General features: G+C 48.7%; 1 long non-coding RNA gene across 1 annotated transcript; it reads right to left on the reverse strand.

Annotated features, from left to right (window-relative positions):
• Positions 1-9285: 9285 nt before the first annotated feature.
• On the reverse strand, positions 9286-23202 carry LOC105531483. The gene is made up of 3 exons (XR_001004814.1): positions 23133-23202; positions 11665-11739; positions 9286-10747 (listed from the first exon to the last, which is right to left on the reverse strand). It is a non-coding gene; the product is annotated as an uncharacterized LOC105531483 (long non-coding RNA).
• Positions 23203-23239: the final 37 nt, after the last annotated feature.

The raw sequence follows: 23239 nt of genomic DNA on the forward strand, positions 1-23239 counted from the left end.
GTGGTCCTGATGATAGACAGGAGGGAGAAGGTAAGTCCAACGGATGCTAACCTGGAGGCACTCGTCTCTGCTGGGGCCAAAGGGAAACCCAGTGCCCTGCTGCCCCCATCAGCCCTGCTGTGCCACTGGCAGCCTCGGGCATTCGCTCTGTTGAGGCCCCATCCAGTGGGACCAGCCCCTCCTCACAGGCATTGACCGCTCTGTGACCACCACCTGGACATTCCCTAGGCTGGAGGAAACAGAACCCTGTACGACCCAGGGAAGGCTGGGTCTCACAACGCTGACTTACTTTCTCATTTTTAAGGGAAGAGTTTAATTTCTCTGCTCTCGCAGGCAAAGACACTGTGTTTTAGAACTCAGTTCCCAACTGTGCATGTGTGTATGTGTGTGTGCATTTGCATGTGTGAGCATGCATGTGTGTGTGCATGTGCATGTGTGTGTACGTAACAAGAAGGCAAAAATTTACCAAACGGAAGACAAGAGAAACAGTAACCAGCAAATACCCAAAGGAAAGACTTCACTTGTTTATATAGAAAATAAATAGGAGATTATGATAGAAAATAAAGAGCAAGATGTTATATTAATATAAACACACGGTGGTGGTAAAAAGGAGGTCTCTACAGCCGGAAGGTGTACCCCTGAGGCCTCACCTCACTTTCCCACTGCCTGGAATACAGATGTGATGGCCGGCACTCCAGTAACCATCTTGGACCACAGGGCGACCTTGACCATAACACCTATGCACCAGGATCCTAGAACGGGAGGATAGAAGCAGCTTGGTTTTCCAGTGACTTCATATGTTACAGAGACTTGCCTTGGACTTTGTACCTCCAGACTGGCTTATAGAAGTAAGCCGTTTTTGTTTGGGTTTTCTTCATAGGCATCTGAATATAATTCCTAATTCAGTTGGTAAGGTTATTCCTGGCATTCCAGGATACAATCATATCAAACTGGCAGTTGAAATGTGATTTGCTTGGTCGTTTTTTAAAAGCAGGCTGCAAGCACCCACCTCCCCACATACTCCAGTTCAAGAGAGGCTTTAATATCCCCAGAGTTTTATCTCTGATTTTTAAATTATCATGGTTTTTTTTTTATGGATTTATCAGTTACGTATTGTTGTATAGCAAAGCTCCTCCAAATTACTCATGATTTCACAGACTGGCAGTTTGAGTGGGCTCATCCAGGGGTCCACTGGCATCTCTCCAGCGTCCAGGATGGCTTACCTCGATGTCTAGCAGTGGTGCTGCCAGTTGGCTGGACTACGTGTCCCTGGTAGGCCAGCCCAGGCTTATTCACACAGTGGCAAAGGAGTCCCCATCGGTCAGAAAGTGAAAGCCCCAGGTGCAAGCGCATTTCAAGCATTTGCTTAAGTCACATCTAGTAAAGCTCCCTTAGGGAAAGCAGGTCAGGTGGCCAAGCCAGCCTCCAGGATACAGACACGAACTCTACTTCCAAGTGGGAAGAGGTGTGGAACGCTGTGGCCACTTGGATGCTGTCTGCCACACTGGAGTGCCTGCTGCTCTCTACATTCTGTCTATTTTCAGGGTTTATTTTGAGGGACGGAACCAGAAGCCTGTGCAACTTCACCATCTTGGCAGGAATTAGATGTCTGTGCAAAACCAGACTCTGTGTATGTTAGTCATTTTTGTGTTCTGTAGTGACTATCACCAAACACACTCACCACTATTTAGATATTTGCTAGCTATTAGGGTCCAAGAATACATAAGTAAATAAAAGTATGTGTAAATATAAGAGAAGGACAATGAAAGAGTAAAAACAATCTCAGGGGATAAGACTGATATGAAAAGAAAATGAGGATAGTATGAGTTTGGTTTTGAGCATGCTGAATGTGATGTGTACACATTTGAAAATGGACATAACATATGTTAATTATTCTTTTTAACGTCCGGAGGATCTGTAGGAATATTCCCCTTCTTGCTTCCTGAAATTAGTAATTTGTGCCTTCTAACATTTTTTGAGTCTCTGGGGGCATATTAATTTTATTAACTTTTCAAGCAATCAACTTATAGCTTTGTTTATTTTTTTCTATTACCTCTCTGGTTTCTATTTTATTGATTTTTTTCTCTTATTTTTATTATTTTCTTCTATTTTCTTAGACTTACATTCCTTTTTTTCTTCTAACCTCCTAAAGAGAAAATATAACTGATTTTCACTTTTCTTTTTCTTTGCTATATCCATCTAATACTATAAATGTCCCTCAAAGCACTGTTTTAGGTATGCCCAACAGATTCTGATATGTTCTGTTTTTACACATACTAAAATGCTGTGTTTCTTCCTACCCACTGTTTTAGTTGAATCTCATAAACTTTGATGTGTTTTATCAAATGCCCATTTGTTTTGCAGCTGTGCTTCTTTGTTTCAAATTTTAGCAGTTGCTCTAATACTCACATCATGCACTGCTAACTTATCCCAGTGTACCTAATATCATATCACTTCCTGTATGGCACTGTTTTCCTCCCTTTGAGACCTGGGTACTACTCTTGTCATATATTTCTATGTGTGTTATAAAACTCAAGATAAATTTTTAAATAATTTTTGTTTATTCAGTAGATTCTCATTAAGAAAACTGGCAAAAAAAAATAGTGTTTTTATTTATCTGATATTTATCATTTTCACTGCTCTTCCTTCTTTTTACAATCACTTAGCCTTTCTAGTATACGGGTCTCATGGCAAATAATTGCCTTAGCTTTTGTTTATCTAAAAATATATTTATTTAATCTTGTAGTTTGTGATATTTTCAGTGAATATAGAATTCTAGTAGAAAACATCTTCATCTTTACATCTATTATTTCTGATGAAAAGTCAGTCATCATTCTTATTGTTTTTCCCTGAATAGAGCTTTTCATTCTTCTCTGGCTGTTTTTAGATTTTCTCTTCATTCTGGGGTTTCATAGTGTTCCTGTGGTATCCCCTTTGTTTTCCTTTTTTGTTATTATTTTTTCCTATTGGAGGTTCATTTAGCTTGTAGCAAGTGTGGGGCTGAATCTTTTATCAAATTTCGGAAAGTTCTATCCACTGTATCTTTAGCTATTTCTTCTGACCCTTGTATCCCCTTTCCTCCTGGGTCTCCAATTTACGCACCTATTAGACGAAGCGACGTTGTCCCACTTATGTGGTTGCTGTGTTGTGCTTGCATGTTTGTTTGTTTTTTCTTTCCATTCATTTTCCTCTCTATGCTTTAGTTTGAATCATTTCTATTGATCTATCTTTGAGGTCATTTATCTTTCCTTCTGCTATGTGCAGTTTGCTTTTAAAGTTTTCAAAAATTTTTATGTAAGCAATTGTACTTTTTGCCAGGTACAGTGTCTTATGCCTGTAGTCCCAGCAGCACTTTGGGAGGCCGAAGCGGGAGGCTCACTTGAGGTCAGGATTTTGAGACCAGCCTGGCCAACATGGTAAAACCCTGTCTCTACTAAAAATACAAAATCTTACCTGGATGTGGTTGTGTGTGCCTGTAATTCCAGCTACTCAGAAGGTTGAGGCATGAGAATCGCTTGAACCCTGGAGGCAGAGGTTTCAATGAGCCAAGATTGCATCACAGTACTCCAGCCTGAGTGAGGGAGTGAGACTCCCTCTCAGAAAAAAAAAAAAAAAAAGACATTGTACTCTTTATTTCTGGGTTTTTCCTTCAGTCTTTTCACTTCTCTCCTTTTTTTTTTTTTCCTAACACTCTCCATCTGCCATAATTTCCTGTAAATTCTTTAACATATTTATAAAAGCTGTTTTAATATCTTTGTCTGCTAATTCAACATCTCGGTCATTCACTTTTTTATCTTTAGAGAATGTCTAGTAATTTCTGTTTGTATACCAGGCACTGTGAATTATATTTTATAGACACTCTGGATTCTGTTATCTTCCTCTAAAGAATGTTGACTTTTGTTTTGGCAGACATTAAATTGCTGTTGATTTTTATAAGACACTCACAAATACATAGGTCTTAGTAATAAATCCACTCAGACCTTTAATTTTTGAATTAGTATACTAAAACTTACTATTGGATTTCAAGTACTTTAATTTCAGGATAAATAGATTTAAATAAATGTAGGGAGAACTTGATAAAGTAGACTTAATTAAGAAAATGACAGCTAATACAATAACCTGGAGATTAATAAAAACGGATAGATTGAGCCTGTGGCTTCCCTGGGGCACACACACATATGCCTTTTCCTCACAGCCATTTCGTATCTCTGTTTAATGTTCTGGTACCAAGGCAGGGCTTCATCTATGGTGTACTTGTCCAGATAACCTAGAGTAATTGCTTTAATAATTAATCCCCCAATCTAGGGATTTACCTCAACAAAGTTGGACTTGTCATTCAAGCAAAGTTTAGCGTGGGTCTGGGTCAGCAGTAACAGCTCACGAAGGCAGCTGTCCTCCATGCTGCGACTCAAGGATTCCAGTGCTTCTAACCTGTGATTCCTTCAACTCAACATGAGGCCTCCACAGCCTCCAAGGCTAGGGAGAGAAAGGCTGGAGAATTGTCCAAGGGCTGTTCACCATCTCTGCCCAGTAATGACACCAAGTACACCCCAGAACCAGCCTCCTAGCCATTCCCCAAGGTGGAAGGGAACGTAAACTGGCACAAAGAATGCCTGGTTATTGGCAAACACTCTAGTCATATCAATAGCGTATGGTGAGTATGCCTCTACCTAAGCACATAAATGGCTTCAGGGTTCATTGGCTCCTTATATCTGGCTTCACTGGAACCCCAACCCTAAATTAAATTACCTACTAAGTGGCCCTGATACTCCTGCTCTGGATGGTGAGTTGTGCCAGGGTAGGAACATCTCATTTGTCTTGGTATCCTCAGCAGGATCCCCAGGGCCTGGGCAAGGTATGGGTCTTCTATGTGTCTGCTGGGTTGGGGCATCCATTCCAAATGAATAGTTCTTTCTCTTGTGAGTTAAAATGCGAGATATGAGAAGGGCAATTTGTGGATCATCTTTCTAAAGCTGGAAAAAGCATAGAAATTTGAACTGTTGATGGTGGAAGTGGCAACCTGAGCATTAGTATTCTCCCCCACCAGCCCCAGGCCCACCCATTATTGTCCTGGATAAAGGCAGCTGCCCCTTGAACGTTCTCCCCTCTCCTAGTCTAGCTCATCTCCCATCCCTTCATCACAAAGTCGTGAGAATCAACTCATCTTTTTCAGAAATTCCAAATGTCCATATTTTTAAAACTTTTAGTGACTCCTCATAGTTCTTGGAATGAAACCCTCACCATCCCCAAGACTCTGCCCTCTCCACCCTCTGGCTCAATCTTGTCCTTTAGATTTTGGCTCAAATATAGTCTCCTCCAGGGAGATCTCCAACCACCTGTCTCAGGCAGCCTCCTCATTGCTCTCCATCCTGGACTGGCGATGTCACTGCCCTTCAGAACATAAGCTCCATGTGGACAGGGTCTTCCCTGTGTTGGCCACTCAGTAGTTCAGACATAAAACACATGCAGATGGGGAAAATGTTTCTAAACTAACACACCTTATTTTCTGTGACGCTTGTAAAGGTTAATTTTTAAGTGCCACCTTGGCTGGGTTAAAGGATGCCCAGATAGCTGGTAAGGCATTGCTTCTGGGTGTGCCTGTGAGGCGCTTCCAGAGGAGATCAGCATTTGAATCAGTGGACTGAGTAAGGAAGACCCAATGCTGGGCGGCATCATTCAGTCAGCAGAGGGCCTGGGGAGAACAAAAAATCAGAGGAGAGGTGAATTTGCTCTTTCTTTCAGAGCTGGGACACTCCACTTCTTCCCTTCGACATCAGAACTCCTCATTCTCTGGCCTTTATAATCCCACTTGCACCAGTGGCCTCCCAGGTTCTCTGGCCTTTGGCCTCAAATTGAAAATTACCCCATCAGCTTCTCTGGTTCTGGAGTCTTCAGACTTGGATGGAGCTGCACCATTGGCATCCCTGGGTCTCCACTTGCCGAGGACCTGTCCTTATCATGGGACTTCTCAGCGTCCAGAACCACACAAGCTAATTCTCCTAAGAAACCCCCTTCTCATACATCTACATCTATCTATCTGTCTATATCTATTTACATATATAGATATATAGGTTCTGCCTCTCTGAAGAACCCTAATACAATACTCAGCGGTATTTTTCATAAGATGCATATGTTTATATTAATATATATATACATACATATACACACACACATACACACACACAAACACATACACACATTGGCACAATCCTTGCCGGTGGGCCTCTCGCTTGCATGGTGCTCTAAATGTGCACAGGGAGCTCATAGAAGGGGAAGCTGTGGTAGTGCCTGAGAGCACAGGCTTTGACCCCAGACCAAACTGCGTTCAAATCCTGAGCTCCAAGAAGCATTCCACTTCCCTACAGCTATTACCTCACAGGAAAACTGGATCAATATCCTTAAAGAGCTGTTTCTGGAACTGAAATATCCAAGTCACACAGCCTATTGCCAATGCAGTTCAGCAGGTGATACAGATAGGTGACCTCCCTTTCTTTCTCTCTCTCTTACTCTGTCTGTCTCCTCTCTCTGTTTCTCCCACTCTCTCCTCTTATATAAAACTACTCGGCCGGGTGCAGTGGCTCATGCCTGTAATCCCAGCACTTTGGGAGGATGAGGCGGGCAGATCACGAGGTCAGGAGATCGAGACCATGGTGAAACCCCGTCTCTGCTAAAAATACAAAAAATTAGCCAGTGTGATGGCAGGTGCCTGCAGTCCCAGTTACTCGGGAGGCTGAGGCAGGAGAATCACGTGAACATGGGAGGTGGAGCTTGCAGTGAGCCCAGATCGCGCCACTGCACTCCAGCCTGGGAGACAGGGCGAGATTCCGTCTCACAAAATAAACAACAACAACAACAACAAAAAATACTCACTGTCCTCTCAACCACCCTGCTGTCTGTACCTAGCTATGTTGCAGAGCACAGCAGAAGATGGTCAACTAAACATGGAAGGAAAGTGGAGTCTAAGAACCGAATGTAGCTATTTAATTGTAATGGAAACTATTAACCCATTCTTGACTAATCTGATGTAGTGGTAGTGATCAAACTCCATCCCAAGGAGCCCAGAAGCTGTCCCACATGCTGCTGGCAAGTTTGGTTGGTTAACAGGATTCAAACCCCACCAAAATGGTACATAAGGGAGATTTAGAACACGGTCACAAGATATAGCAGTTAGGGATTTTTGGCCGCAAGCAACAGGAGGCTGTGACTCAAATTTGTTCCACCCAACATAGACTTACTTTCCCACCCACACTGGAAGCCTACAGGTAGGGGGAACTGCCCAGCACGGTTCCCCTCTTCTGCCCAGCATGATTTCCCTCCCTGCCCAGCACGGTTCCCCTCCCTTGCTCAGCACAGTTCCCCTCCCATGCTCAGTGCGGTTCCCCTCCCTTGCTCAGTTCCATTCCTCTCCCTTGTTCACTGCAGTTCCCCTCCCCTGCCCAGCATGGTTCCACTCCTCTACTCACCCCAGCTCCACCCTTCCCTGTTGGCTTCATCCTCAGCGTAGCATAACATCTGCTTGTTCCAGAGGTCACTTTGAGATATGACCATGTCCAGGGGAAAAAGGGGCCCTCCCTTCCTGCGTCTTTTTATCAGTGAAGGACTCTTTTCCAGAACACTGAACTGACTTCCCATGCATCTCAGCTCAGCATCACATCACACACTCAGGCAGCAACCAGCAAGGTCCTGAAACTCTCAGTCCAAACTTCCTCAAGGAACTGAATGCTGACTGCAGCCTCAGAAGTAACCTTGGGAACAGTTCCCTCCCCAGTAGAGCCTTCAGATGAGACTGTAGCCCTGTCTGACACTCTGTGGCCTTGTAAGGAGATACAGAAGCAGAGGAACCACGTAAATTCTGCCCACGTCCACAGCCCACAGAATCTCTGAGAGATAATGGTGTGTTGTTTTAAGCTGCCAAAGCTTAAGTCAACTGGTTAGGTAGCAAGAGATAACTAATACAAACTCGAGCGATCACTGGGGCGGGGATGAGACCATAGTGACTGCCTTGAGCCAACTGGACTGACCCTTGGAGCTGAGGATACAGTCACCCTTTCTGGAGGCCACGAGCAGGGAAGGCGGGCACCTGAACAAACAGGGCTAGGGAAGATCCCATTAGAGCCACACTGGTTGGGATGGGAGCCACTGTGAGTGCACAAATTCATTCATTTCTTCAATCCGACTCATTTGCTAAGGGTCTACCACTCTTGCAGGCCTGAGCAATGAAGAAAGTGTTCATCAGTGCCTGGGTGGAATTCGTGAGTCTGGGCCCTTGGGAATGGCTGGTGGTGGTTGCTTCTTGGCAAGAAGACCATTGTTTGTCTCATGCTTGGCGTCCTGCTGCACTGTAATTTAGAGCCTTTTAGATGACACACTGTGATTCGTGTTATTGGCTGGCTCTTCCTAAAGTCTCAAAATCGGGGCAATGGATTAAACCATGGAAAAGTTGTCGAGTGAATTCTATTCCTTTTTCATGTCAATTTACTGGCAGAGACTGCTGAAGAATATTTTTCCAATGAGGTACTTATGAAAAACATTTCTGAATACCATAAAATAAGCTGAGTTTATAAGAGAAAGCTTATTGTTCCAGGGAACTTTGCTACAAATTCTTAATAAAGAGACTCAATGAATGAGCAACAGAAGGCAAAAACAAGCCAGCAAATGGCTTCTGCACCCCTGGGTTTTTAGGCTGCTCTCATGGCTTTAGGTCTTGGAGAGCTCTTCTGCTGGGTCAAAGGGCTCCTGCACCCCTGGGTTTTGAGGCTGCTCTCGCGGCTCTAGGTCTCAGAGAGCTCTTCTGCTGGGTCAAAGGGCTCCTGCGCCCCTGGGTTTTGAGGCTGCTTTACTGGTTCTAGGTCTCGGAGACCTCTTCCGCTGGGTTATGCACACAATCATGCACCACATCGCGACGCTTCTGGAAACAAGCATCCACGGATGGGACGGTGGTTCCATAGATTATCAGGAAGCAACAACTGCAAGACAGTACACAAACCGATGAAAGGTGGATGGGAAACCTGAAGGCCTCAGAAGTTTAAGGGACACATCAAGTGAGCTCAACATGTCACTGTCACAGGATCCTGAAGATTCACACAAACTGGAAATGACTATGCAGACTCGGAGAGGCAGAGAGGACCAGGGTCTCACCCCTCACACAAAACTCAGAGAGGCGGAGAGAACTAAGGCTTCCCGCCTCACACAGAATGCTCCGAACAGAACGACAGTCCCATCACCCCGAAACTGGGGCTGGGGATGTGCAGGGAGGCACTACTCATGGAAACAGGGTTCTTTTTTGGGGGTGATGAAAATGTTCTGCAATCAGATAGTGGTCATGGTTGCGCAAGTTCATGCATGTACTAAAAGTCACTCAATTGCACAGTTTAAAAGAGTAAATGTTATTCAAATGGTTTCTCAACAAAGCTGTTATTTAAAAATAAAACACAAAAACAAACTGTCAAAAAGCAAAGAAATGGAAACATTGCATATTTGAAGATATTAAAGAATTATTGGGCCAGGCATGGTGGCTCACAGCTGTAATCCCAGCATTTCAGGAGGCTGAGGCATGGAGATTGCTTGAGCCCAGGAGTTCAAGACCAGCCTGGGTAACATAGTGAGATCCTGTCTCCACAAATAAAATGAAATGAAATAATTTAAAAATTTAAAAATATGAAAAGAATTGTTGCCTTTTCACGTATGATATTCGTGCAAGTTTTGTTTTGTTTTGTTTTGTTTTGTTTTGTTTTTGTCTGTGTGTTTGTTTTTACAGACATGATATCCCGAACTTGCTTTAAAGCAAATTAGTTTGGGAAAATGGGTAAGATTGGCCATGAATTATGTCAGTGCTGAAACTGGCCGATGGGTGCCCATTTCTTCCCCCTATTCAGTAAGTCTCCCTCTTTTTGTAAATATTTGAAATTTTCCATGAGAAACGGTTTTTAAATGTGGGTGAGATGAGGGGATGCTAGCAGCCGTTGAGCTCCGCACTTCTGTTTTCTAGACTAAGAGTCAAAGTGATGGGCCTGGGGGGAGCCCTGCACCTCTGGCTAATGTGGGGCCCCTGCTGGCATAACACCTGCTTGTTCCAGAGGTCACTTCGAGATATGACCATATCCAGGGGAAAAAAGAGGTCCTCCCTTCCTGTCTCTTTTCATCAGTGAAGGAATCTTTTCCAGAACACCGAACTGACTTCCCGTGCATCGCAGGGCTCAGCATCACATCACGCACTCAGGCAGATGCAGCTGCATCTGGCTCTGGGCTGCTGGCTGCCCACCCAGACTGGGTCTGTTGGTGCCCCCACACCTCACTGATGGGTCCCCAGAGCCCTGTGGCCCCAGAAGCAGGCCCCATGGCCTGTCAGTCTGCCTGACACGGCTCCCTCCTCACATCCTGAGAGCATGGCTCAGCCTGCCCTGAGAACATGCCCGGGTCCCGACTCCAGACCCCACTGCAGCTTCGGGGTCAGTGACTCAAGAGGTGTCCACAATGTTGGCCCGTTGTCCAGAAGAGGCTGACTAGGAGGGGACTAGAGAGACACCCATGCAAAATTGGAATTGCAGGAGAACAGCAAGAGTTTTCAAGCCCACCACATCCTGGTAGAGGGGAGTTTTGCTTTGCAGGCAGCAGTCCAGGAGCGGCCAAGTGCATTCCAGCCTTGTGAGGTGCACTGTCAATGCTGAGATGATCCTGTGGGCCAGGGGAGATTTCACCGAAGCTGTAATGGAGCTCTGGAAGCAGGCTGCAAGAGGCAACGTCAGACCTAAAAACAAATCAGAGCCACACACAAACAAGCGGAAAATGAGGATCGCGGGGGCAGTGAAGCCAGAAAGATGGACATTGATTTCCTGCTGGGCACAGGCTTCAGGGATCCACAGCCAATAAAGAGATCTCACTCCACTATCTGACAATAACACTTCACTCTTCCTCGCCATCCATGACTCACAATATTGAACCAAGTTGCCGTGATTTACAGGGGGAAGAAAAGCTTAAAACGATTATCAAACTGAACACATTCTATTTCTGGGTTTCCTATTAAAACCCTGCTCCTGTATAACCTGTCTCCGCTCTTCACAGCGTGTTTGGATGTGGAGAAAGGTTTCTGCCTCCTCTCCGGGCGTCTGTCTCACGGCGGCTGCAGGGGGGCATCTCAGCAAAATGCAAGTGTTCCAACTACCAGTTCAATGCTTTTCAAACTATTTAGCCCAAAGACAATCAGTCTATCTGCCCAGTTCTCAAAAACCTGTTAAGAATTAAAGAGAAAAGCAACAAGCTTTTCCCAATTTTGGCCAGGGGGCAGGGGGCTCTCCTAACTTATGAAGACTAGAGGATCCAAAATGAGATGCCCCCTCTGCCAAGTAGGTGATGCCCCAACCCCAGAGTTAGAGCTCCTGGTGGTTGAAGGGCTTCCTTTCCACCCTGAGCACGATGGAAACCGCTCCACCTCCCCGTGTCCCACAGATATGTGTCCAGGGACCCTGAGCATCAGTGCCTTGGTGAGGAAGGCTGGGGAGGTCTAAGGCAGCGTGGAACCTGGAGTAGCTGGTTAGGCTGGGAGCCTAAGGCCAGGTGGAGTGCACACAGGCACATCAGAGACACACAAGTCCCCTCCCACACAGCCCAGCCCAAGGGGCTGCAGTCTAGGTGCTGAGCCTGCTGCTCCAGGGACCTGTGGCTCACCCAGAATTTCAGATTGCCTGCAAAGCAGAGTCTTCACCAACTTCATCTCTAGCGTTCTGCTTGTGACAGAATGTCCTGCAGGAAGGATCCCAGGCAGCTCCTTCACCTTGTGGCAAGTCCGCCCTGTCTGGAAAGGGGACACAGTGGTCTGGGCAGTGCTCGTCGATTGAGACAGGGACTCCCTGGCCACTGGAGGCTGGGCCCCGCATCAGAGTTGCACAAGAAGCAAGGCTGTCCCAAGGCTGAGGTTTTCTTTACATGAGGAGCACAGAGATCCATCCCAGCCCTCAAGGCCCAGGCAGGCACCAGGAATAATTCCCAAAGACAACGTCCCCATGCGCATAGGGAGCCCGTTTCACAGATGAAGAAAGTTGAACAAATCCTCGGGCACAAGACATTCGGAAGTGGAGCTAGCCTCTTCGGAGCTGGAGTGGAAGCGCGTGCAAATTGTGTGACAGTGGCCAGTGTCCAGGGTGCCAGGGATGCCCAGCCTTTATCAAGGAAGCAGCCGGCCCCCACGGGCCTGTGTGGACCTTCTCTGCAAGGAAAGGCAGGAAGTGCTCTGGACGCCAGCTGCCAGCTGAGGCTCCAGCAGAAACAGGATTGCCTCCTCCAAGGGGTCCCCATGGCCCAAAACCCGAAGCCCAGCACGCAGCACGGGCATCTGGGCATGTGTATCTCTGGGAGCATGTGCGCTTTTGCACCCAGGAATTCAGGTGTCATCCACTTCACCCCACCAACATCCATGATGATGTTATCACTATTATCCCATCGCATGACATGCGAAAGAACACGGAACAAACCTGCTTGGAAAACTCACCACAATTTACTATGCTAGGACACCTCTACAAGATTGTTCTTTCCCCAACCAGAGTTCCGACTGCCACCTTCCTATATAAATTTAACGTACAGTGAAACATGCCGAGTGAGCCATCTCTGAGGCCCACACGAGGCTGGGACCCCTTAGCCGCACGTGGTTGCAGGTATCCCACCTTACCTGGGTTGGGCAGGGCACTCGTGGCCATTCATGCACTCTCACTGTGTCCGTGGCTCCACCAGCTGCCCCCCACCCTGGCAGCCAGAAGTCCAGGAATCCTCTCTGATGTCTCCTTTCAAGCCCCGCACCCAACCATTCGCCAAATCCACTCAGTCCCTCCTCCCACTCTTGGCCCATCTCCACCTCGGCTGCCTCAGGTCAGCCCTGCCGCGCCGCAAGGCACAGACTCTACTGCAATGCAGAGCCCAAATGCAGAGCAGCTCCTGTGCATCCCCAGCCACTCCTCGCTCACTAAGACAGTAGAGGGGCGGTGGCCCAGCACAGGGCGTTTCCACACAGCTCCGCAAAGGGCTTCTGCTCTGGGGTCCAAGGAGGCTGCTCTGGTTTGCACCCCTTCCCAGCCAGCCGGCAGGTAGAAGCAGGGGGTCAGCAGGTTCCTATACGGGGTCTTTAATTGGCATTGTGTGTTTTGTCCTTACATTACATTTTTTCTTTAAGGTTGTGTTTCTGTCTAGTAGCTTTTTCTATGTTGAAAATTATATTACAGTATGTAATCACATAATAATATACGATTATTGTATATAATTATACAATTTACTATTATATTACAGTATAATCACCTAATATGCAATTATATTATGAAACTGACCTGCGAAGGAATCATTGCATCAGTCAGTAGGACAGACCGTGTGGCTGTGACAAACAATCTCCACCTCTCAATAGCTGAAAACTGCAGCTGCTCCTGCTCTCAAATGTGTCGGCCCAGGTCCTGGGGCTCCGGTTCCCACCAGCTCATTCAGGGAGCTCATCTGCCGGTCTCCACTGTCTGAAATGCTCTGGTTTGCTGCGGCAGGTGGAAGGGGAAGGGGATTCTCACTGGTCTTCAAGGCTTCTTTACGGCTGACACACACGTCACCTCTGTTCACATCTCGTTGGCCAGAGGAGCTCCAAGGTGCAGGGAAGTGCAGTCCCACTCAGTGCTTAGAGCAGGAGGCCTTGAACGCAGTGAGCATCACGGCCTGCCACCATGTCACCACAGGTCCCTGGCCACACCACAAGGGGAACCAGCTGGGACCAAGAAAAGGAGACAAAACGCCACCAGGAAGGGCCCAGCTGTGCCCACCGTGGGAACTCTGCCCGAGCCCTGCGTCTGTGTCCTCGGTTTTCCCACAGCACTTCATGCCTCACGTAATCTCCTGTCTTTGTTTCACGGTGAGGCAGACAGGCTTTCTGGGTGGCCTGTGATCGCTGCCTCTCAACATTTACCTCTTGATGATCCCCTCCCTGCCACTTGCTTGTGATGAACAGAATATGACAAAGCTAACCAGCTACACATAAACACGTTAGTGTGGTTATGTTACATAAGACTGCAGAGCCCGTCTGGAGTCTGTCCCCTGCCAGCTGCAAGGGACCCAGCAGCCATGCTCAACCTCACAAAGCCCAGCACTGGGGGTGGCCTCTGGGAGCTGAGCACACCCCCAGCCAACAGCCAGCAAGAGGCTGAAGCTGTCAGTCCCGCAACTGCAAGGGGATGGACGCTGCTGGCAACACACGAGCCGGAAAGGGAGGTGCATTAGTCCGTTTTCACATTGCTGATAAAGACATACCTGAGACTGGGCAATTTACAAAAGAAAGAGGCTTATTGGACTTATAGCTCCATGTGGCTGGGGAAGCCTCACAATCATGGCAGAAGGTGAAAGGCACATCTCACATGGTGGTGGCAAGAGAGAGAATGAGAGAAAAGCGAAGCCATGAGATCTCCTGAGACATATTCACTACCATGAGAAGAGTATGGGGGAAACCGCCCCCATGACTCAATTATCTCCCACTGGGTCCCTCCCAGAACAGGTGGGAATTATGGGAGTATATTCAAGATAACATTTGGGTGGGGCCACAGAGGCAAACCATATCATTCCACCCCTCACCACTCCCAAATCTCATGTCCTCACGTTTCAAAACCACTCATGCCTTCCCAACAGTCCCCCAAAGTCTTAACTCATTTCAGTATTAACTCAGAAGTCCACAGTTCAAAGTTTCATCTGAGACAAGGCAAGTCCCTTCCACCTATGAACCTGCAAAATCAAGAACAAGTTAGTTACTTCCTAGATACAATGGGGGTTACAGGCATTGGATAAATACAGCCATTCCAAATGGGAAAAATGGGCCAAAATAAAGGGACAACAGGCCCCTTGCAAGTCCAAAAGCCAGCAGGGCAGTCAAATCTTAAAGTTCCAAAATAATCTCCTTTGACTCCATGTTTCACATCCAGGTCATGCTGATGCAAGAAGTGAGTTCCCATGGTCTTGGGCACCTCCACCCCTGTGGCTTTGCAGGGTACAGGCTGCAGGAATTTGCATAAGTAACAAAGCAGCCTCCCTCCCAGCTACTTTCATGGGCCGGTGTTGAGTGTTTGTGGCTTTTCCGGGTGCACAGTGCAAGCTCTCAGTGGATCTACCATTCTGGGGTCTGGAGGACTGTGGCTTTCTTCCCACAGCTCCACTAGGCAGTGCCCCAGTAGGGACTCTGTGTGGGGGCTCTGGCCCCACATTTCCCTTCTGCACTGCCCCAGCAGAGTTTCTCCGGGAGGGTTCCACCTGCAACAAACTTCTGCCTGGGCATCCAGGTGTTTCCATACATCTTCTGAAATCTAGACAGAGGTTCCCAAACCCCATTTCTTGACTTCTGTGCACCCACAGGCTCAACACCACATGGAAGCTGCCAAGGCTTGAGGATTGCACCCTCTTAAGTCACAGCCCAAGCTCTACTTTGGCCCCTTTCAGCCATGGCTGGGGCAGCTGGGACTTGTCCCTAAGCCGCACACAGCACAGGGACCCTGGGCATGGCCCACAGAACCATTTTCTTCTAGGCCTCCAGGCCTGTGATGGGAGAGGCTGCCATGAAGTCCTCTGACATGCCCTGGAGACATTTTCCCCTTTGTCTTGGGGATTATCATTTGGTTCCTAGTTACTTATGCAAACTTCTGCAGCCTGCTTGAATTTCTCCTCAGAAAATGGGTTTTTCTTTTTCTATCACATAGTCAAGCTGCATATTTTCTAAACTGTTATGCTCTGTTTCCCTTGTGGAAAACAGTGTGGCAATTCCTCAGTGATCTAGAACTAGAAATACCATTTGACCCAGCAATCCTATTACTGGGTATATACCCAAAGAATTATAAATCATGCTACTATAAAGACATTTGTTGCGGCACTGTTCACAATAGCAAAGACTTGGAACCAACCCAAATGCCCATCAATGATAGATTGGATAAAGAAAATGTGGCACATATACACCATGGAATACTATGCAGCCATAAAAAAGGATGAGTTCATGTCCTTTGCAGGGACATGGATGATGCTGGAAACTATCATTCTCAGGAAACTATCACAAGGACAGAACACCAAACACTGCATTTTCTCACTCATAAGTGGGAGTTGAACAATGAGAACACATGGACACAGGGAGGGGAACATCACACACTGGGGCCTGTTGGGGGATGGGGAGCTAGGGAAGGGATAGCATTAGGAGAAATATCTAATGTAGATGACAGGTTGATGGGTGAAGCAAACCACCATGGCACGTGTATACCTATGTAACAAATCTGTGCGTTCTGCACATGTACCCCAGAACTTAAAGTATATTTTTTTAAAAATACAGAAAAGCTAAAAAAAAAAAAAAAAATACTGAACACCTTTAACAGCACCCAAGTCACATCTTGAATGCTTTGCTGCTTAGAAATTTCTTCCACCAGATACCCTAAGTCATCTCTCTCAAGTTCAAAGTTCCACAAATCTCTGGGGCAGGGGCAAAATGCCACCAAGTCTCTTTGCTAAAACATAACAAGAGTCACCTTTGCTCCAGTTCCCAACAAGTTCCTTATCTCCATCTGAGACCACCTCATTCTGGACCTTATTGTCCATATCGCTATCAGGCTTTTGGCCAAAGTCATTCGACAATTCTCTAGGAGGTTCCAAACTTTCCCACATATTCCTTTCTTCTTCTGAGCCCTCCAAACTGTTCCAATCTCTGCCTATTACCCAGTTCCGAAGTCGCTTTCACATTTTCATGTATCTTTTCATCAGCACCCTACTCTACTGGTACCAATTTACTGTATTAGTCCATTTTCACACTGCTGATAAAGCCATACCCGAGACTGGGCAATTTACAAAAGGAAGGTTTATTCAACTTATAGTTCCACGTGGCTGGGGAGGCCTCACAATCATGGTGGAAGGTGAAAGGCACATCTCACATGGCAGCAGCAACACAGAGAATGAGAGCCAAGCGGAACCATCAGACCTCCTGAGACTTGTTCACCACCACGAGAGCAGTATGGGAGAAACACCCCCATGATTCAATTATCTCCCACCAGGTCCCTCCCACAACACGTAGGAATTATCAGAGTACAATTTAAAAGGAGATCTGGGTGGTGACACAGAGTCAAACCGTATCAGGAGCCCTTCCCCTGTCAAGCTCCCAGCTGAGAGCCCAGCCCTGGCTAACGCGGTGATTGCTGCCTTAGAGGCACGAGGGGAGGATCGAGCAAAGCCACATCTGCATCCCTGACCCACAAAAATCAGATGTGAAATGTGTGCTCTTCTCAGCCAGGCTTCCTGTAATACTGTCATGCAGCAACAGACCACCAATGCACCACCCAGAAGTGGTCTGCTACTGCAGCAAATCCCAGAGCTACGGGAGCCAGCAGCAGGCAGAAGCCAGAAAAGGTTGAGGCCCAGGATAGAGAAAGCCAGAAGAACCTCAAGCAGAATGTGGGCAAAACTGCAGACCTGGGCATGCCGCAGAGAGGGTGTGCAGGAATGGGGAGCATAGGGCTGGGATCCTCACGGGGTGGCAGCTGCAGCACCTCCTGCAATGATGCAGGAAGCAGCATCACAGGTGACTTCTGAGATGTGAAAGGCGCCACGTGGTTCCTCCTGCTGCTTCTGGTGAAATACCAGAGGAGAGGGCAAAACAGAGCCAGGACTGGCAACAGAACACGTTCAGTGCCCCCAGATGGCAAAAGACTCAAGCTCAGAGACGACTTTAAAGCATTGTCAGAAAACGTCATCTGGTGAAAAAGGCAAGGTGCAGCTAAGAAGACCTCAGAAACAGCCAAGGTCGGAGAATTTTGGTCACACGAAGCGTCTCTTGTTTCTCAGCCATCTCAGCAGGAGGTTAAGACAGAAGGCTCATCTCAGAAAGACCTGCAGTACATGTGTAATCTAATGGAGTGAACCCCAGCGAAAGCCACAGAAGTGGCGCAGAGTTCTCCAGAAAGTAATTTCAGCAAAAATCCCACCAGCTTGTGCAGGGATGGACAGAATCTAGAGAACAGATCGGGTGGAGAGCACGGGGCCCAGGACATCATGCAGGACACAGGTGGCTGTGCCGATGCTGTGTGTGGTGAGGCTGGATAGCTGTGCAGCCACAGACAACTGACGCCAGGCATCACCCGTTCATCCAGCCGCTGAGTTGCTCAGCCTATTCACTCGCTCATGGTGCTGATAGTGTTATGTGCCTCTCTTGAGAGCCCATGAGCTCCTGCTTCCTGTCCTTTTGTCGATGTATCCAAGAGGCAGTGGGAGTGCCCGGGACATGCACACACTCCATAGACACCTGTTGAATGAACAGTCTCGGGATCCCATCCATGACTCTCGAGAGTCTCTGCCTTAGGGAGGTGTGGCTGCTTCCTTCTTTCTGGGTCTCATTTCCTGGAGATGCCACATACGCTTCTTCCTTCGTGCGATGGTCACTAAGCACCCACTTAGTGGGTGGTGCAGGGCACTGTCCCAGGGCAATGCACACACAGCCCTCAGGGAGGGCTGAGGACGGAGGCGAGGAGGGAGGCGAGGACAGCCAATCAACCATGCAGCATGTCGGCCAGAGATAAAACAGAAAGGAAGGAAGGAGGAAAGCATGCTGGACCTCACTACCCACAGGGCTGTGCGGGGCTTGCCAGGAACCTGGAAACCCCCGGGAAGTCAGGGACAAAGGGAGTTCAAGCCAAAAAAATGGAGTCTGCCCCAGAGGTGGCATCGCAGGGGATCCCTCTGTTCTGAGTTGAACTGTGTCCCCCAAAAAACTCATGTGTTGAAGTCCTAACCCCATTTCATCAGAATGAGACCTTATTTGGAAACAAGGCCACTGCAGATGTCATCCGTTAGGATGGGGTCCTACTGCAGAAGGACGGGCCTCGATCCAAGATGACTGGGTCCTTCTAAACTGGGGAAGTAGGTCACAGAGATGCACGCGGGGGAACGCCCTGCGACGATGCAGGCAGGGGTTGGGGCGATGCACCCACTAGGAACTCCACAGTCTGCCGGCAGCCACCATGGCAGAAGTGAGGCTGGAACGGAGGCTCTGTCCCAGCCTTAGACTCAGAGGCACCAGCCCTCCCCACACCTGGATCTCAGACCTCTGGCCACCAGGACTGGGAGACCATGAGGCTCTGTTGCTGAAGTCTCCAGTTGTGATTCTTCGTTGTGGCAGCCCCAGGACTCTCCTACAACCTCCTAGCAGGAAAGGGAAGAGGCGTGCCCATGTCACAAAGCCCTGAGCCTCCAGGTCTGGTCCTGAAGCTGCTCCCAACCAAGTGGCAAAACTACGGTTTCTCCTCCGGAGCTTTCATATCATGGACAATAAGAGCTTCTCTTTCTGTCATTTTCAAACAGTCAATGAAAAGGTTGCTAAGCATATAAGCAATTTTAACTGATTCATTGATCTGAATACTTTTAAAGTAAGACAGTAAGTATTTCTGCCACACTTTGAAGTCAGGCTCTGCGCTCCGTCTCCTCCCTCAGGGTTATTTTGTAGCCATTAACAATGTGTTCCTTTTATCTGGGGCCTTCAATTAATTGAATTTCAAAAAATACTCTGAAATTTTTTTATATAAAAATCAGCTAACTCCTGGAGGACATTCGTGCAAGATTTACTGCCACAGTAATTAAATGCTGGGTGCATTACACTGGTCACTGCAGGCGCGCTGCCACCACCAGCCCCGAGGTTTAACTTCAGGATTTGGAATGCTCCCCAGATGACTGTGAGACTAGGGAGCACGCTTTAATTTTTAGGACTGTCTTTGGGTCGCTGGCACATGTTCCTGGATGAGCCCTTAAAGGCAGCACGCCCATGCTCGAAGGGCAGCCAGGTGCAGACAGAGGCCATCTCCTCACCGCAAATGACAAAACGTGGTGCACTGACCCGCACTCCTCTTCCCTCACTTCCTGTCTCTTTCCCGGCATCACGGAAGTGGAGGTGAGTTTCATGGACCCCCCGCAAAGCCCTGCTGGGGAGCATAGGGAAGAGGTCACAATGCCTTGCCGTGGCAGGACAGGACTAGTACCAGAGAACTCGGCCTGAGGGCGGTACCCAGACCTGCGTTCCTGGGGCTGACAGAGGTCACCCTAAGGAGGGCTCTGCCTCTTCTTCTCGCCTATTTACGTACTAACCCATGAAGACGCTACGTGGTGTCTTGTCACCTTCTATTTATTAAAGTATATTTTGCATCCAAGTACTAGAGAATCAGTCATGTCAGTAAGAGCCCTCAGGAAGCAGTGATGCTGTTTCTCATTTCTGCTGTTTCTCATACATTCTCATTTCCGGAATGTATCCTCCCTGCAAATTCCAGGCAGGAGACCCCACGAGCTCCCAGGTTTCAGGGCCTCTCCTGCATATATAGTTTGGTATTTTTGAGGTTCCTACCACATATAGCAATATGCAAATAGTAACTGCATTTAAGATACACTTTTACATTTCTTCTCTACCTACTGAAGATTTTCTTAATGCTACCTCAAATAATTCAAAACAATCTTCAAGTCCCTTGGCAGTCGTGCATACTACTGCCTTTTTCCACAATTTAAAATAACTTAATCTCGTGTGGATGTCTCTTCTAGCCGGGGTTCTCATGATTTGAGGTTGTGCCAGGTAAACATTTCAAATTTGAATATACAAACTGCAGACATGGCTGGAACTAATAGCCTTTCGCTTTTAATAATGAGGTTTTCTTAAATTTTGCTGCTGCATTTCAGGATTACGGACACAGTTTCTTCATCCTGAAACGAGGAAAAACAAATGACTTTCCAACTTTTGCTCCACTGGCCTCATTCCAGCCTCAGGAGGACAGGACAGCAGGAGAAGGAGAGTGAAAGCGGCTCAAGTTTCCACCCCTGGCTAGCCACTGGTGGTCACTCTGGAGCAGCCATGCGCACCACCGATCCTGGGCCACACAGCACTGTCTCCACCCAGATGCCACTGTGCTTGGAAAAGAGACTCACTGTGTCCGCCCTTGTGCCGTACAAGGGAGGCTGCCCCTGCAGCGCTGGCTGGAACCCAAGGCTGGGGACCCCCTGAAGCAGCCAGGAGCTCAGGAAGCTTCTGGAGATGAAAGACACCGCGGCGCATGCCACACCCCTAGGGAGCTGCGCCCTGCAAACATTGCCCTTCTGCTGCGTCAGGACCAGCCTTCCAAGGACAAGAGCATCTCTGGGAACCAGTGCCCAGGGATGCTTTGGGGACCATCCTCACTTCAGACAGGTTTCCCAGGCCTCCTCCTTGGCCTGAGGAAGGGCCTCCTTCCCCTCCGGGGTCTCCGGAAAGGGTGGAGAGGACGAGGTTGTGAGGCCCTGGATGACAACAGGCACCGGGGGCCACATTAGGACCAGGCCTCAGGACAATCCAGCCTGGTGTTCTCCACCCCAGATGCCTGTGCATGTTACAGCACCATCCAGGTAAGGAGGTAGAGGCGGCAGCATGGCCAAGCCCTGGGGGCACAAAGACTTCTATTTCAGATTGCACTCTGGGGGCCCTGCCAGCAGGAAGAACAAAAGAGGGATTGAAAGAGGATCCACGGGGGAAGCGGGATACGGAGCAGAGGCCAGGCACAGCCGGCCCTGGAGGACACTCCCCTGCAGGGGTGGCCCAGGCTGCAGACAGGCTTTCTGGATTGATTGCTTGCTTGGAGGCCCCAGACAGGTGTTCCCTGCCAGGCCACCTGGCCAAGACCTGGGAATTTCCATCCTTTCCTCAGAGCGCCAGCCCAGGAGGGCCTGGAAACGCAGCAGAGGGGTGGGGGCAGCTCCCCTGCCCACAAGGTCAAGGGCTGAGGGGCAGAAGGCAGCTGCTGATGCCCACGGTCCCTTGAGTCAGGAAATCAGGGTAAAGTCAGGCCTGGCAGTGTGCAGAGGACCTGTGCTGAGGATGGAGCACCATGGTGGAGGAAGACACAGGTGGCCCTGCCCTCCAGGGAAGGGGACAAAGTCACTCATGAAGCCTCGCTATGGGTGGGAGACGGGGTTGTTTCAGAGGACGCCTGACAGTCTCTGAGCTATGACGATCCTAGCAGTGGAGCCCTTGCTGGCGGGCGGTGACCCTGAGCTCTTCATCTGTGGGCCTCAGGGTCTCTCAGCCACTGTTGCTGCTGTTGAAGAGGCCACGGTGCCTATGAAAGGAGTTCACTGCGTGAAGTCAGGTTGGGAAGGCACATACTCTTTGCTTACACTGAGCCTTAACAAGAACCTAAGTCCACACGAGCTTGCAGGCAGTCCTGATGCACTGTCCCTGTTGGTCCTGAAGGCCTGCCAAGATCACTGGTGTGGCACTGAGGGGCCTCCTCTCCCTTCTGGGGTGCAGCCTGCTGGGCCTCAAGTTCCTCCTGGCTGGAATCGAAGACGCTCTCCCCACTTCCCAAGGAGGATGATTCCATATGACATGGACGGTACTCCCGCTTCCGCCCATCTGTCCCACAAGCTTTGAAGCAAGCTGGAGGGAAGAGACTTAGAACCAGAGCCCCTTTCCCTGTGCCCGAGTCTGCCCATGGGCTGCACTGGCCACTCACATGCACGGTCCACGCCATGCCTCACAGCCCACTCCACCTCCCAGCTGTCAGAGCAGGCCAGAGACCAAAGCCTCATCCTTCCCAGGGGAGCCCCTGGATCTCTGGATGAAGCACCTGAGCTGGATGCTCTGAGCCCTCTTCTTTCCCTTGGAAGCCCCGCGGGTGGAGGAAAAGAAGGATGAGCTAGGCTTGCAGACAAGAATGGTTCCCTGTGCAATGGGGAGGCAAGCAGATGCCTGTTCCCTTTCCCGCAGCTGCAGAGAGCTGAAGAAAACGATGCAAACAACTTTTTCAGAGATTGCCCAAGTCGACAAATCTCAAATGTCATTGCATGACCACAGATGACAAGAAACAAGTTCATGGTTCTTTGAAGTAAAAATGATGGGGGAGGAGGGTAGAATAAAGGAAGAAAGTAAATATATGTGAGGATTGCCCCAAATGCCCCATGGCACTGCCCAAAAGGACATCCTCCAGGTAGGAGTGAGGCTGCCCTGTCCCGCACATTGCCACTAATGGGGGCAGCATGGGAACCAGGAGGGTCATCTGCAGCCCCGACCTGGCCAGTGCCTGGGAGAGTGGCCCTAGTTCCTTCATCCCCCAGGAGCCCTGCGGCTGCATCATCCTCCAGTCCCTTCTGGCTCTGACCTGGGCGGCTTGTCACCTGCTGCTCCAGCTTCCCTTCGGGGCCTGTCTTGACCTCTGCAGAGCAGCAGCTCTGTGGATGACAAACAGACCTGTGCCCGGCTGCGGGG

The sequence above is a fragment of the Mandrillus leucophaeus genome, unplaced genomic scaffold, assembly GCF_000951045.1.
Source record: "Mandrillus leucophaeus isolate KB7577 unplaced genomic scaffold, Mleu.le_1.0 Scaffold89, whole genome shotgun sequence".
Taxonomy (NCBI): Eukaryota; Metazoa; Chordata; class Mammalia; order Primates; family Cercopithecidae; genus Mandrillus; species Mandrillus leucophaeus.